We start from the raw sequence: 15,336 nt of genomic DNA on the forward strand, positions 1-15,336 counted from the left end.
ATCTTATTAAAGCAATCAATTTCAAGCACACTTATTAGAAATCCCAAATTTAGTGAGACCATAATAACTTGTTGAAGAAAAATACTAAGCATGTCTAGAGAGAAGTTGACTCTTGTGAATGGGAGTCAATTGGAGCCAGGCGTTTTTTTGGAGCCAACACTTTAAGCCACTTCTGCATTGGCTTCAACCCCAAACCGTAGTAGTTACCGCTTAGATTAAAAGAGCAACACTTCTGTCAAAAGCACACTTCTCAAGCCAGATTTGTTGCTCCACTCACGTAAAACACTTCCATCTCACAGTAAGCCATTTATCTGGCTTCACCTGCTATTTACTAAAGTGTTTTTCAAACTTTAAGAGCATCACTGAAAACGTTTATTTGCTAATCTTTACATTAAACTGGTGAAACTTTGGACACTTTATACACATATATATTCTGTTATTGTCAAATCAGTTTTATTAGTATAACCTGATGTCGCTAATATAACAGATCAATTCTGAGGTTACCCCATCCAGTCTTACAGATAAACTCCCTTTACTTTTGCATTAAATCTAAAATAATCTACATGTTTTCTATGAGTGTTTCTTTTCTGCTAAATTGTTTCCCCACCTACTTTTGCAGGTCTGCTGTTCTGGAGTGCTACAGTAAACTCATCTGCAAAGTGTGTGTGTGTGTGTGTCTCCTGGTATTTTTCTGGTTTTTGATCCTGCAGATTTATTATGTAATGGTTTCAAAGGGAGGGCAACTCAACACAGTACATGTGTATATGTGTGTGAGCTAATGGATGTGTACCTGAGCCTTTACAGCAGTTAATCTTTTGCAGCATTTTATTCTACTTTACAATGAATTTGAAAATGTTGAAAGTGTGCCCCCTGCTCTAATTAAACAGCTGACAATTAATCAATAAATAGGCTTCATTTGTTACTCCAGCCACTGCATACCAACGTGTGAGATGTAAATACAGTAAATAAGATGGCGTTAAAAACACTGACTTTCTACAAATGATGATTCCTCTGCTTCAGTGGTAAGAGTCTGATAACACTGACAAGATGTATTCTTCAGTGATGATAAAGTAGAGCGAGTAGTATGTTAATAAAGACAATGTTTGGGTTTCTACACAGTATAAGCTGCGCTAAATAACAGTTTTATGCATATCGCTTTGTTTAATTTAAAGTCTGATGATAATAGGAAAAGATAAGGATCTAATAGCCCTTTTAAAAGTTCCAAAAGAGTTACATTCAAGGTCTGATATCTTCACTAACAGGATTAATAATTTAACATAATGATAATGAGTGGATCAAAGGTTAAGTAGAAAAAGAGAGAGAGAGAGAGAGAGAGAGAGAGAGAGAGAGAGGGAGGGGAAAACAGCATGCTGCATAAGAGATGGCCCCAAACCCACAACAGCAACATCTTGTGCTGGCAATGTGTTGAAATGTCAGGCTGAGAGAAAAATACTCCCAAAGTAGAACACTGTAGAATAAAGAGAGAGGTTCAAAATATAACACAGACTCGTCCCCACATCTCCACGCAGTACAAATCCACTGAACCAAAGCGCACCTTCCCAAGGTCAAGCTTTTGTTTTCCCACTTGGGAACAGGACCAGGAAGATGAATGAGTACAATCATACACCGCTAATACAACGGCGTAATAGGAAGATGCTGAAATAATGCAATTAAATTAAAGCGCTCATGTGTAAAAGATTATCCACTTGGTTTGGTTGGAGGAGCAACAGGAGTGTAATCAACAGAGACATTACAGAGAGCAAATTAATGGTCTCTATTCTGTACTCTTTATTTGGATTTTTTTTTATGATGATTTTGTTTAATTGGCTGCTACACAGCAGAGCAGGGCAGGAAATGAGAGACAAAGAGAAGTTATGAGAGAGATATAAACCTCTGGCGCAGCAGATGTAGGGTTTGACTTTGCTTGTTTTATCCATATGGACAGATCACTTTTCTCTCCTTTGTTGCTGCCAATGACAGTTGGCTGACATATTGATCCAGACTGGCATACTTGCAGTACATCTTTAGCATGTAAGTACAGGTAAGACACACTTATACTGTCAATGATGGAAGACTTCTTTAAAAATATAACTTTACAACCATTTTTATTTGTTTTTCTTCAGGTTTTCAGAGTTTTCGGTCATTTTCCACCCTTCCTCTCTTACTAATTTTCCTTCTTTCAATGCTTCAGTATCCCTCCAGTTGGGGCTTGTAAAAGCATGCTGAAAACGTCGAAAAAAAATCAAAACTCATTCGAAGTTCACCTTGAGCGTGCTGTTGGACAGCAGTTGGCCTTTAGGAATCCTATGATATCGACCAGTCATATTGAAGACAACAGGTCGTTAGATAGTCTTTGACCCCTGGAATCCAAAAAGCCAATATAATACCTGTTCTTACCCAGTAAAGATACATCACAAGGTTGAACACTCAAATCCCTGATGGCAGTTGTGGGCGTCAGTAGCTGGCAATACTTGGAGTTGAATTTGACATTACTGTAAATATCTGAGTAGCAGCCCAGCAAAATATGAAAGTGCATAATCAAATATTAGCAGAAATGTAAATTCTTGACAAGTCCAGGAACAGCTCCTCAATTGATGAGAGCTTTGAATCTTGTGGTTTATTTAGTTGAAAAGACCTGCAATATGCAGTTACAATAATACAGTTTTGTTGAGTGCAGCTGAATTATCCAGTGTTATGATCACATTTACATATGTATTATATTACACGTTAAACACATATAGTCTACATATATTTTATTGTGTATAAACAAACTACTCATTATATTGCAGTAATTAGTAACAAGTCTGTAATTTTTGAATAATTACTTAATAATTTCCAAGAAGTTTCCTGGAAATAAGTTTTCCTTATAAAAATGTGTTTAATGCCGAGTAAATATTTATTCTTTATCCATTTAGAACTGTAAACTTTATTCTTAATATATGTTGAATTGTATACTTGCTTGTAGACAAATTTTAAATTTTCATATCTGACCTGCTGACTAAAGTTCACTCTAAAGCTGAAACAGTTAGTCAATCAACAGAAAATTAATTGATAACTATTTTTATCAGACTCTTTAGGTTATGCTAGCAATAAATTGAAATACACTGGTTCTATTTTTTGTATAATAAAGAAAATAAAAATGTACATACATTTTTCCAAGAAACTTCCAAAAGAGGTTTAAGGGTTATTTATCCCTTTATTTACTTTTCATGTTTAATTGGAATATATAATCAGAGGAAAGTCAGTCCATTTAGTTAACTTTTCTTCATTTAAATAAACCAGTATTATTGTTGGTGAGAATTTGAGTTATAATATTTGGTTTTAATTAATTCAGTTAAGTTTGTACTGATGACTTCATGAAGGAAAATAGCATAGTTGAATACTGTACAACTGTGTGACTACTGTACTATAAATAATAGATTTTATATTAATAGTGTTTTGTAAAAGAACAAATGTTAACAAACCAGCCAAGACTGACTAAACCATTTGCATTTTTTGTCTTGTGATTTTAAATATTTAAACCATCGTAGCATACCTGACTAAATCAACTACGGAAAATAAAATAAAATAAAGACAAATATTCCAAACTTGATCCTCCAATTCTCATATTGTTGAATTATTTTACATGATGTTTGATATATACAATAAAATAATAATTTGGTCACAGATTTGGCTCATTTACCTTCGACACCACATGGTGACAAGTTTGTTGTCTAAAGTTATTTGTATGCATCGGCTTGGTCTGACATTTGGTTTGCATCAATGAAGTCATGAGTCTGTTAAGTCCGATAGCGACCTTTGTTAATTGAATGTTATCTGACATGTTGATGTCGACATAGCTAACGTTGTGGTAAAAATGCAAAGTAGATGACCAGATCTGCTTGTCTAGTGAAGATATGCAGTAATAATCACATATCATCACATCTAATAAGTGTGCAAGGAAATCTACAAGCATCGTGTGATTTCATGGTGTCCCACTGCCTTTCCATATGAGACTATGTGTGTGTGTGTGTGTGTGTGTGTGTGTGTGTGTGTATGTGTGTGTGTGTGTGTCGTTTCAGCCTCTAATTGTCTGCGTTTGTTGTGTGTGGATAGATGCCAGCAGCACCCAGGGATCACCTACATGACTTCAGCTATCACTAACAGCCAATTTCAATTCGTGACCTGACTTTCATGTCACTGGAGAGCACACAACAGCCGCTGTGAGCTGGCTGCCCTGAACAACGTGGAGGTCAAATTACTAAGAACCAGGAAGACAAGGATACACAGAAGTATCCTGATTGGATGAGAGGACTGGTGACCTTGGCAACTACCCATTATGGGGGAGCTCTCAGGGGGGAGAACTCTCCTGCGGGGTTACTCCCCTGGAGGGAGAGACAGGAAGACAGGAGGAGAGTGAGGGTTTCTCCAATCCTTTCAGGAATATCCCAGCTTCCATCCTATCATTCCCATTGCTCCCGCTGTCACGGTAACCGTTACCATGGTGCTTACTGGGCAGGATCACCTTATCACCTCTTGTTCTCTCTCTGTCTTTCTGTATTCTTTCTCTTTCTCTAAATGTCACTAAATTAAACACACAGAAACACACTCTTGCTGGCTTTCTCTCTATTTATCCATGACACACACACACACACACACACACACACACACACACACACAAAGGCTTAACAGCGGGATGCTCAGAGGCAACAAGAGGTGACGACAGAAGATTAGTGAGGAACATCAAGAGCAATTCAAGGTCACTACTCCCATCAGATACCGACACAGAGGGAGGGAGCAGACGAAAGAAGGTTTTCTTTTGTTTCTAAATTAATCTGAGAGGATTTTAGCACCGCAGCCAGCACATCTCTCAACACATCACATGAGTTTTCATAGCTGGTGTTTTAAGTCGGAAGAAAGAACTCAATGCATGCACAGCCATGGTAAAATAAGTACATGTACAAGTTTATCTTTTTCCTTTTGAACAGCACCAACAAAGATGTTTTCTTTGGATCTTTTTGCACGAAAATCACAGGTTCAAATCAAAAGAACATGACAACATGGTGACTGTGTGTGGTCATGTGTATATTTAAGACATCTAAACGAATTACAGTACACAAGCATATGATAAAGGTGAGCTGTCCTAAATTTAGTACATAGAGAAGTCTGAAAGATACCAGAGTGTTAAAATGTTACATCATGGATAGACCTGGATTGACCAAATGTGACCTGGGTATGCATCATTCTCTCCAAACTATTCAATCCAATATATCCATGTTGAGAGAACGATTACTGTATGAAATGTTGCAGTATTTCAAATACTAAAGACAGGAATGACAAATACTAGAGGCACCACGTGAAAAAAAAACCCTTTCTGCATATTTAAAGGAAAGCAAAGATGATGGAGCACCTAGTGTAACTCAACCATAAACGTATAAACAACATGAATGTTGTCATCTTTTTACTCTTGAATTTGTAAAAATTGATAATCAGAAATATCAGAAAACCTTATCTGATTTACAAAACGTTCTTTTGTTCATACATACACAAGTTCAAATATGTGTGTATGAAAGTTTCATGAATGGAAAAATAATGTGTGTCTAATGGTTTTTCCACCAAAACAGTATAATTACCACGTTAAGATCCTTAAATTACCATCTGCTCCTTCTCCTTCATTAAAAAAATCAGAATCATCTATGAATATGCAAATATTGTTCATTTCAATAGTTGAACACACACAAGATGTCTCCTACTTTACTGAAAAGTCCATTCTCAGCATATGTGCACTGGAGGCTTCAAGTTTCTACATCACACTTGTGTATGCTGTGTACTGGACCAGGATTAGCTTCCACACTAGTTGTGATGTCACAAATCATGCTCAGCTTTCCAGAAACTTGCACTTTCAGCAAATGAATGTGAAAACAGCTTTCTAGTGTCAAACTCTGCATATATATCATTCTGCACAGTGAAGCTCAAACATTCAACTGTGGGAACAAGAAGTGGCGGTGGACTTTAAGTTATATACAAATGTTGATGATGACAAATGCAACCTGACTATTCTGATCAGATTTCTTAGTAACACTGTGTCCTAACAGCAAGCGAGCGTTCGACTATCGTGTTGCATCGCTTTACATCGGGCGCTCTCTGTCCCCACTGAATCCATTAAATATGCACTTCTGTTACGTCATGTAAACAAACAAAGATGGGTGAGTACGTGCTATCCTACGTTTGTACTTTTTAAACAGAAAACACACGTTTTATATTGTGTTCTTTACTGGAAATTACATATAATATAGCCAAGAGCAACTTAACCAGAAGCTTCCAGCTCCCTGGTGATCTCCCTCCAGCCAGCTGCTACCTTATTTAAGTTTTTGCCGTGAAATAAGGAGGTATCATGGAGATAACTGCTCATTTCAACTAAATGAATCAGCTGCTCCTCATCCCAATGTGCTTTCAAAGCGAGCAACAGGAAGCAGGGCGTCAGTCAAAAGTTCAGCTCTAAACAACGCACCGCATTGTGCTGTACAGTGCGCTGTGTCACTTGCGGCCAGTTAGGACACTCCAATACAAAATAAAGCAATCAAACTGATTTTGTTGCTGACGCTCACTCGCGTCGCATTCAGTTAGGACACAGTGTAATAGTGTAGTAAACGGTAAATACAGCACTTTTCACCATTTCATGAAGATATGTCTCAGCTTTAACTTTTAAGATGATAAATCATAATGACGGAGCAGCTACGCAGTCAAATCATATTCAATAATATTTCACTGCTTTTATGTTCTTGCCCTCCACTAAAGGCAAATTGTTGGTTTTCAGCCTGTAGGAGAATCAGTCACGAAAACTGTAAATCACTTGAAATCTGAAGTTAACTCACTGGGTTGAAGCACTTAATGTGCTGTGCCAAAAATCTTTTTATCACAGAAATTCCTCTTAAAGTAAAATGCTGCATATTTATCACTGCCACTGTCCATATGTTTGAGTCAAAAACACCAGTAGGATTATATATTGTACTGATTATGTATTCACTGAATGAATGTATGAGTACTTGTTCATAAAAGCACCACAGTGCAGTATATGTCTGCATCAATATCCAGCATGTTGCAGTGCTGAGACTCTATATAGCCTAAGTGTGTGTGTAGGTGTGTGTCCAAAGCATTTAGAATGATGAATATGCATGTGTGCACGCGCATGAATATATGTCCGTCCACGACATTAGAGCGCAAATGGCTGTAAAAGCCTACGTTTTAATGGAATTCAAAGCTACCTTAAACATTGTGTTAGCGTGTGTGTGTGTGTGTGTGTCCGTTTCTACAGATCCATAGCATAATCACATCAAAACAAAATAACCATATCAGAGAGTATGTTTACATCACTGAGGTACAGATTCCAGTGTTGAATGTTCATGTATTCAAATGAGCATACAAGATCTGGTCTGGGACTCCAGCAAAGCTTCAAACAGAATCCTTGATGCAACAACCTGCACAGGTTTACAGTAAATACGTGTGGCATTTGTAACAGCTGTGGTGTGCATTACACATTCTTGACATCCTGTATTATTATTAAACTTCCCTCCTTTTCTCAATAGAATTACTTCTTTGAATAGCTTGTTGCCGTTTCAACATCGTTGGTAGGAATGTGGTTTGGTGAGCTCACATTAACAAAAAAAAGAAGAAAGAGGAAAAGAAACAACATAACTCATCACAGTAGCAACCCTGAGGCATTATAGGTGCTGTTGCAGAACCTAGCTGTCCTAGTTCTAATACATTTCAGATAAGTAGATAGCAATTATTTCTCTTTTAAATAATAGATTTATACAGAAATCTACCAATTGTTCCAGTTAGAAAAAAAGGAGTTTGACCTAAAATTACCTTCAAAGTTAAAAAAATGCCCATTAAATAAACAATAATAAACAGTTTGGGCCAACTGTTGACCCATGTGAGCTGCCATTAATGACTTGAGCCTATGACAGCTTTATTCAGATGCAGAGTTTTATCAGAAAACATGTTAATGCTTCTTTACGCAGGAATTGGCACCATAGAGCCTGCAAGTGAGGAAAATTCTGACTACAAGAAAAGAAAAATATGGTAGTAAAGTTTTGCAGTGGATAGCAAAACAAAACAATAGTGAGATCAGGGATATTTTGCCTCATCTGCGTCTCCCGCTGTTTCTAAGAATGACACAAACACAATAAAATTTGCACTAAATGGTGGGAGAGAGGTGTAGTACAGTCTAAAAATATGCTTGAGTAGGAATAAAAAGTAGAAGCAGATAAGTCCAGTTTAGACTAAAATAGTTGTTTTTCCCCCAAACTTATATTTAATTGTTGTTTTAACTAACTAGGGGAGGGAGGTGGGGTGGTTTAATAAAGGACAGTCCTTAATCCGGCCCTGCTGCAAAGTTAGCATTTTGATATCTCGGCATATGTAAAAATGGTTCCCGTAGTAAAGTGTGCTTTGCATTCTGGGATGCAAATGACTGAAATAGTTGCTAGCAACTAGCGGGAGAATGAATCAAGGTCCAACCTGGACTAGTGCAATAAAGAACGTTGCATTTGGCCAAAAGACCTTCTTCCTGTGTTTATGTTCTTGCTCCTGCCCTAGACATAGCTAACCAATCAGTGAACATTCTCACGTAGCTAGTAGTGACACAATTTGGTGAAAAGAGTGTAAAAAAGAAAGCAAACCAATGGGAAAATACATCAAGTTTACCAACTCATTCACTGATTCAGAGCAAACAAACTATAGGATTGAGAATGCCCTAAATGACCCAAATTACAAACAACTATGTACCATGTAATTGGGCAATTTTAGGGGCATGCTTGGTCAGGCAGTTATACAGTCATACATGGTATTCAATTAAATGCATAGAATGGTAAATGCCCATCTATAGAAAATAGATTACCCTATATTTGGTTTGGACAGAGGCGTGAAATTGTTTTGCTAAAGCAAGAAGCATATAACCATGCAGATAAGAAATGGAACAGCAGATAACCCTATGTGGTTGGTTATGAACATGTTTATATAAAAAGGCTTTTGGCAATCAGGACAGTAGCTCTCTATTGAAGACACAAAATGAAAAATGCAAGCCAGGGTTCTCCACTCCTCTCCACTTCCTTTTCTCTCACAGCTGTAATCCTCTATTCACTGTGTATCCATTTGGGTCATGGCTAAACACTCCACATATCTGTCTCATAAGGAGGTTTAAGGCAAAGGAAATGTCAGAGCTTTTTGCCTACTGTTATTTAAAATGTTGCACTGAGAGGGAATAAAGTTGAAGGAAAGGGGAGAAGTGGGGCGAAAGAGAAAATGAGATGGGAAAGGGTAGGAAGGAAGAAACCTGAGAACTTGGAGTCTGTGAATGAGTCTCTCAAGAACACTACCGCCTACGCAGTAGGTTTAGAGCAAAACAGCATGGATACTATCTGAGATGAAATGAAATCTTTCACCATCAAACACAGGTGTGTACAGAAACAACCAGAGAGATTTAGAGTCCCCTGTCAGTTCTCTTTCTCAGAATACCAGAAGCATGGAGAGACAAAAAAGTGGCAAAAAAAGCGAGGACAGAGGAGGCTTAAATGGATACTTGCTCAACTAATGGATGGATGAGGAGATAAATGGATGAGTGGACAAACTGATGAATGGGATAGATGAATAATAAACCCATGCATGTAAAGCGATGACCTGACAAATGAATAGAAATACCATGTACGGAGGGATGGGTGAGTGGAAGCAGGAAGGCGTGATGGTACAGTAACATGAATTGACTGATGGTAGCAATGAAGTTAAACAAAGCCTCCACACACACACACACACACACACACACACACACACACACACACACACACACACACACACCCTGTAACCAAGCCACTTTTGAAAAGACAACCTCCCAGCATGTCTGACGAGAAACCCGCTTAATCCTCAAGCCCTTTCCAAAACCCCCCCCACTGCTTCTGTAGAGCTATTACGCAATCATTTCATACACAGACACACACACAGATTGGAGCACAGTGGCAAAGTGCCTCATATAGCAGATAAATGCTGTGTGCTGCAGCGGTCTGTGGAAAGAGATACAGAGAGGAAGCTGGAGGGAGGGAAGAGATAGAGGAGGGGAACGATGGAGTGATGGATTAAGAGAGAAGACGTAAAGATGGAAAAAGAGAGAGTGAGCATTTGAGGTAAACAAACCGGAACAGTGAAACTCGTGGCAGCTAACTCTTCTATCTCTAGTGTATTTATCTCTTTGTTCCTTACTTGCAGCCTCTTCTTAACCCATTATGACCTAAGGCGCCTTCTAAAAAAATATTGGATGACCGCAGTATGAGTGGCAGGAGACCATCCATGAGGAAGATGAAGGTGTATTTGTGACATATTGATACTATTCACATAAGTGTTAACAAATTATTACAAAGCAAACATAATTCCTTATTTGGGTTAAATGGGCCAAGTGGGTGAATTTACATATGGAGGATGATATTTAGGCAAAGTATGATTTAACTTGTGGATTTATTAAACATTAAACTTGAGATTGAACATGAACACATTTTATTATAATCACATTCATTTCATATTTTGTTTCAGTGGAGCATTTTAGCATCACATGGTCTAAATATTGGATGGGGTTTGTCCGTTATGCCAAGAATTCAATTTTAGGTAAATGGTGAGCTGTAAAATTTTATTGTTGTGCAAGTTGGTTATATTAGAAGATTAAAAGAAAATGTGTTTGTTCCAGCCCGATCATTTCTATCAGTAGTAATTACTTATGACAAAAATAAGTATAGTAGTCAGACTTGTCCCATTTAAAGCAATACTTTCATCACTGCAGTAGTCTGTCTGGGGTACAGAATGGGCTGCTTTTGCAATTTTTTAAGTGAGTTAATCAGCTTTGTTGTGCCAAATCAGATCAGTTAGTCCCAGAAGCTGATTCAGTGGTACTATCCCTGGTGAACTTTTGACCTCACATTGTTAATCATCACTGCAGTAACCTAAAAAAAAACATACAGGGAAAAAGGTTTAAGGAAGATTATTTGAAGACTGACTATGTAGCTGCTGAATGAAAAGTTGTTTGAATGTCCAGTGGAATTAATTATCTATGTAAGAAAGATACAATCAGCATCACATATATGATGTTGCCTGCAGTATAAATACATGGTCAATTTGAAGTCAAGGACTGAAATGCTTTTTTCAGATGTTAATTTGAACTGGAGAAAACGGAATAAAAAACCTTTGTACATAGATTGTTTTTCCTTTTGGGGATTGCCATTAATACTGTATTTTAGAATAATATGTACAATATGTTTTTACTCGAGAAAACAGGAGAACTACAAGATGCGAACACCCAGTGACCTTGAAAGGAGACATGCAGAAAGAATGCCTGGACACATTGAGAGAAAGAAAGAGTGGAAACAGCCTTTTTTTGGTCCCTTGTCTCCTGATTATTGTAGCTGAAGGGTCCTGGTTTGTCAGTGACAGCTGGCCTTATGAGCGCCTGCAGAGAAATGCCAAGACGGATCAACGGCAGAGCAACTGAAAGAACAGGGAGGGCTGAAACTGCACAAGAATATCTCTTTTTTTAAAAATCCATTATTTCATGAGGCAGGTCAACGAACAAAAGGAATTCAACTGAGAAAAGAAATATTACTTGGCCATAGTGGGGTGAACAGGTGATAAATGACCACTTCCAAAGAATATTCTTGGGAAAAAAACTGTCACAACATTTATATTTACTTCGACAACACTTCTTTTTATTTACTCTGGTTAAGTGAAACACATTCTTATTTTTAACCAGGCAATTTTCCACTCGTAAACACTTCTTGACTTTGGCCCTAACAGAAAGTTCATTGTGTCACGCATTCCCTGACATCCAACACTGATCTGGTTTTTGTGATTACACCGATCGCGTACACCATCGTCAACACAAAACCTGCAGGTTTCCATCATCGTAATCACTTTATTAATCTTTCACAGCCATCTTTATGCTGGCAAACCAAACAAAAACATGCTACCCGACAGATTTTCTAAGCACGTGTAAGTTCTTTTCCCCTCTACTTCGCTTCACTTCCTTTCGCTGTTTTTCCATCTATCTCCATTTCCATGAAGTACTATAAATACATACATAGTGTACTGCTCAGTGATACTGTTCTTTGTTTTTTTTTGTATCTCTCATGTTCTGTACTTGTCTCTGTTCACCTCTCTGTCTGTCACTCATTTATTCAGTGCAATTCAATCTCCTTGACTGACAGGACAGTGAATGAAGAATACTGCAAACACATAGCTTAGATACACAGCTTCCTTCTGTGAACAGGTGCTAAACTATTCATTTTCTTCTTAATTCAGCTACTCAGCTCAGAAACATAATTGCTATTGTACTTCTGTTTCTCTTAGACAGCATGAAACTCTCTGGAAAAATGCATAAAACAAATGAAAATAATGAATCTCTTCTTCTGTGGTTTTCCAGAAATATTTTTTTCTGAAGACTGAAGATTGTTTGCTGTTAACTCATCTTGAAATAAATAGAATAACGAATCAAATCACAACAGGCAGCTGTTATCAGAAAAAAAAGCTGTGATAAACCCACTGAATGATATCCGTGCTGCACCAAACAGCAGACAATGTTAGCAACCAGCTGGTGAACAAAGTGGAGCATTTGCAGCTAAAAAGATAAATATCGGTAGCTACTGGAGACTAAAACAGAGCTAAGGGGAGAGTGAATATTGGACTTACATTCCTGCTCTTCCCCTCGGTGTGTTAGTAAACCATTGTTGGCTAACATGTGAGCCATATAAACTTTGTAAGGCCATAATATGTCAAATGTGTGTGAAATGTAAAGCTTGTTGTGGAGTTCTGCTATCAAGTGGTCAGAAAACGTATCATAGTAAAGAGTCCATGAAGAAGTGATGAAGCTCCCAGAAATATTACTCCCCACGTATTTACTTTATAGTTCAGTCTTGTTGCTCTCATCAATGCTGTTTCTCCTTTTTTCTTTTAGCTCTGATAAACTGATAAACCCACTATGTGGTCTCATAAACTCACTCTACTGTATATGCTCCCTGCCAAGCACCAACCCCCAGGCACCAGCACCATCTCAGCTTCACCCACCGCCTATGGACATAACTGTGTTAATGCAGCTTTAATTACTCAGAGAGAAAGAGCCCTCCTTCACCTCACATGACCATGACATTGAAACATATCCAAGACTGTGTGACAGAAAACTCCCAACACTTTAAAAATAAATGTTAAAGAGCATGACACGAATGTTTGGGTGACAGCTTTATATCCATCCAAATTCAAGTAAGTAAAAGAAGTGCAGTTTCATAAAAAGTGTCTTATGCAATTCCAGCCTTAAGGCTCACACCCCGTCTCACCCTTATGACTGGGTGATGATCTCATCTACCCTGCGATGCTCTCGCTGTCGGCAGCCGTGAAACAAACCCTGTCACTGCATACTCTGTGGTCAGAGTACTCAGACGCAGCCTCCAGTTGGCCTAGACATAGGTTGCGTGTGTGATGCATGTTTTTAATTATTTTCTGCAGATTTTATATCCCCAAAGGAACAGAGAGCCTGGGGACGTAGCGGCACAGAGCGCTCCTTTTGAGACATCTGTGGGAAATTTATTTTCTGAGTAAGGATAGATTTAGAATGAGATTTACTTCAGGATATGAGGGTGATGTTTTTGTTAAGCCAACATGAAATTAATGGAACGTCCTCACACGTCCAGGATGTTCCACTGTGTGTGTCTGCTCTGTGACATTTGCTGTTTGGGTGGCTGTGAGACATCTGTATCATGGCTGCATACTAAGTATCCCAAGGGACCGTCTGACACAGGCATACCTGTGTGTGTGTGTGTGTCCGGACAAGGTTGCAGAAACTTGAAAAACGCCTATCAAGGAAAATGAAGATAAAGGGTGATACGAAAGGAGAATAAAGAATGGGTAGAAAAGCAGGAGGGGTAAAAGAAAGGGAAAATAACTCAGGAAAAGGGAGGACACATCAAGGAAAACCAGAGGAAAAGAGTATGAAAGCTGTGAGGAATCTGATGAATAATGTATGGCTTTCTTCCAGCTCTTTCTCTCGCCAGCGTTTTGTTCATCTGCTGTTCGTCTGTAATAAGTTCTGGCTGACATAAATCTCGGCTCAGAGCTACTGTAATGGGTTTCACTCATTCTCCGACTTCCTTTTTCTCAGTCAGTCTCTATCATTCTGTCCCTCTCCATCTTTCTGTCATATTCATCCCCCCTCTCGCTGTCCCTATCTTGCTCCCTACTTATGAGTGATCATACCAGAGCAAAAGGAGAGAAAAAGAAGTGGAGAGAGAGAGAGAAGGAAAGAGTTGAGTGCAACCAAACTTAGCAAGAAATAATCATCAAACATAGGCTTCCTACACAAAACAGGGGTTAGAACAGTAAAAGGTGCTACGGTGGATTTGGTTGAGGGCTGTTTTTCATGATTCAGGCCCCTTAATGATATTTTAGCCAATGATTTGCTTTCAACTTTAAGGGAACAGTTTGGGAAAGTCCCCTTCCTGTTTCAACATATCATACACACATAAAGCTAGGTGCATAAAGAAACGCTTTTCTGAGTTTGGTTTGGAAGAACTTTACTAGCTTGCACAGAGTCCTGACCTCAACCCCTCCATGACCTCAACCCCTCCGTGACCTCAACCCCTCCATGATCTCAACCTCTCCATGGGATGACAGGCCTCATCACTCAACATCAGTGCTCAAAATCACTAATGCACCCAAGGCTGAACGGGAGCAAATCCCTACAGACAAGTTCGTAAAATCTTGTAAGAAGCTTTCCTAGAAGAGTGGAGACTGTTATAAAACCATATCGAAGCCCATGATTTTGATTTTAAAATATTTAACGATCATGTATGGTTACATGTGCAGCAGTTTTTGTTTCTCAAAATTCATTCCTATAAACCCTGTTGCTTCCTGAAAAGTATATTGCTGAATGTTCCCCTTGGAATTGTTGTCCAGTTGTTTTGTGGATAAATAGAAGGATATGAGATAATAATTGTCTATATATGTCTTGACCCAACACAAAGAAAGTTGAGTATTACATGCTAAATTAAAACGGGTCCCGTTTTGAACCTTAAAGTACAATCCCTTTGTGCCAAATTTGGCCTTGTGGTACAGTAATGCATGTCTTGTCCACATCAGGACATGCAGATGCTTGTCAGAGAAAATAGATACTTCTATAGAGAAGAAATAAGACGGAATAATAATAAATACAATTTAATGACACCGACAAAAGAGAGAGAGATAAGGAGAAACATAATGATCACTGGATTACTGAAGCTGATGTCTGGGCCTCAATGTAAGCTGTATGTGTGTGTGTATGTGTGTGTATGTGTG

The sequence above is a fragment of the Thunnus maccoyii genome, chromosome 14 (assembly GCF_910596095.1).
Source record: "Thunnus maccoyii chromosome 14, fThuMac1.1, whole genome shotgun sequence".
NCBI lineage: Eukaryota > Metazoa > Chordata > Actinopteri > Scombriformes > Scombridae > Thunnus > Thunnus maccoyii.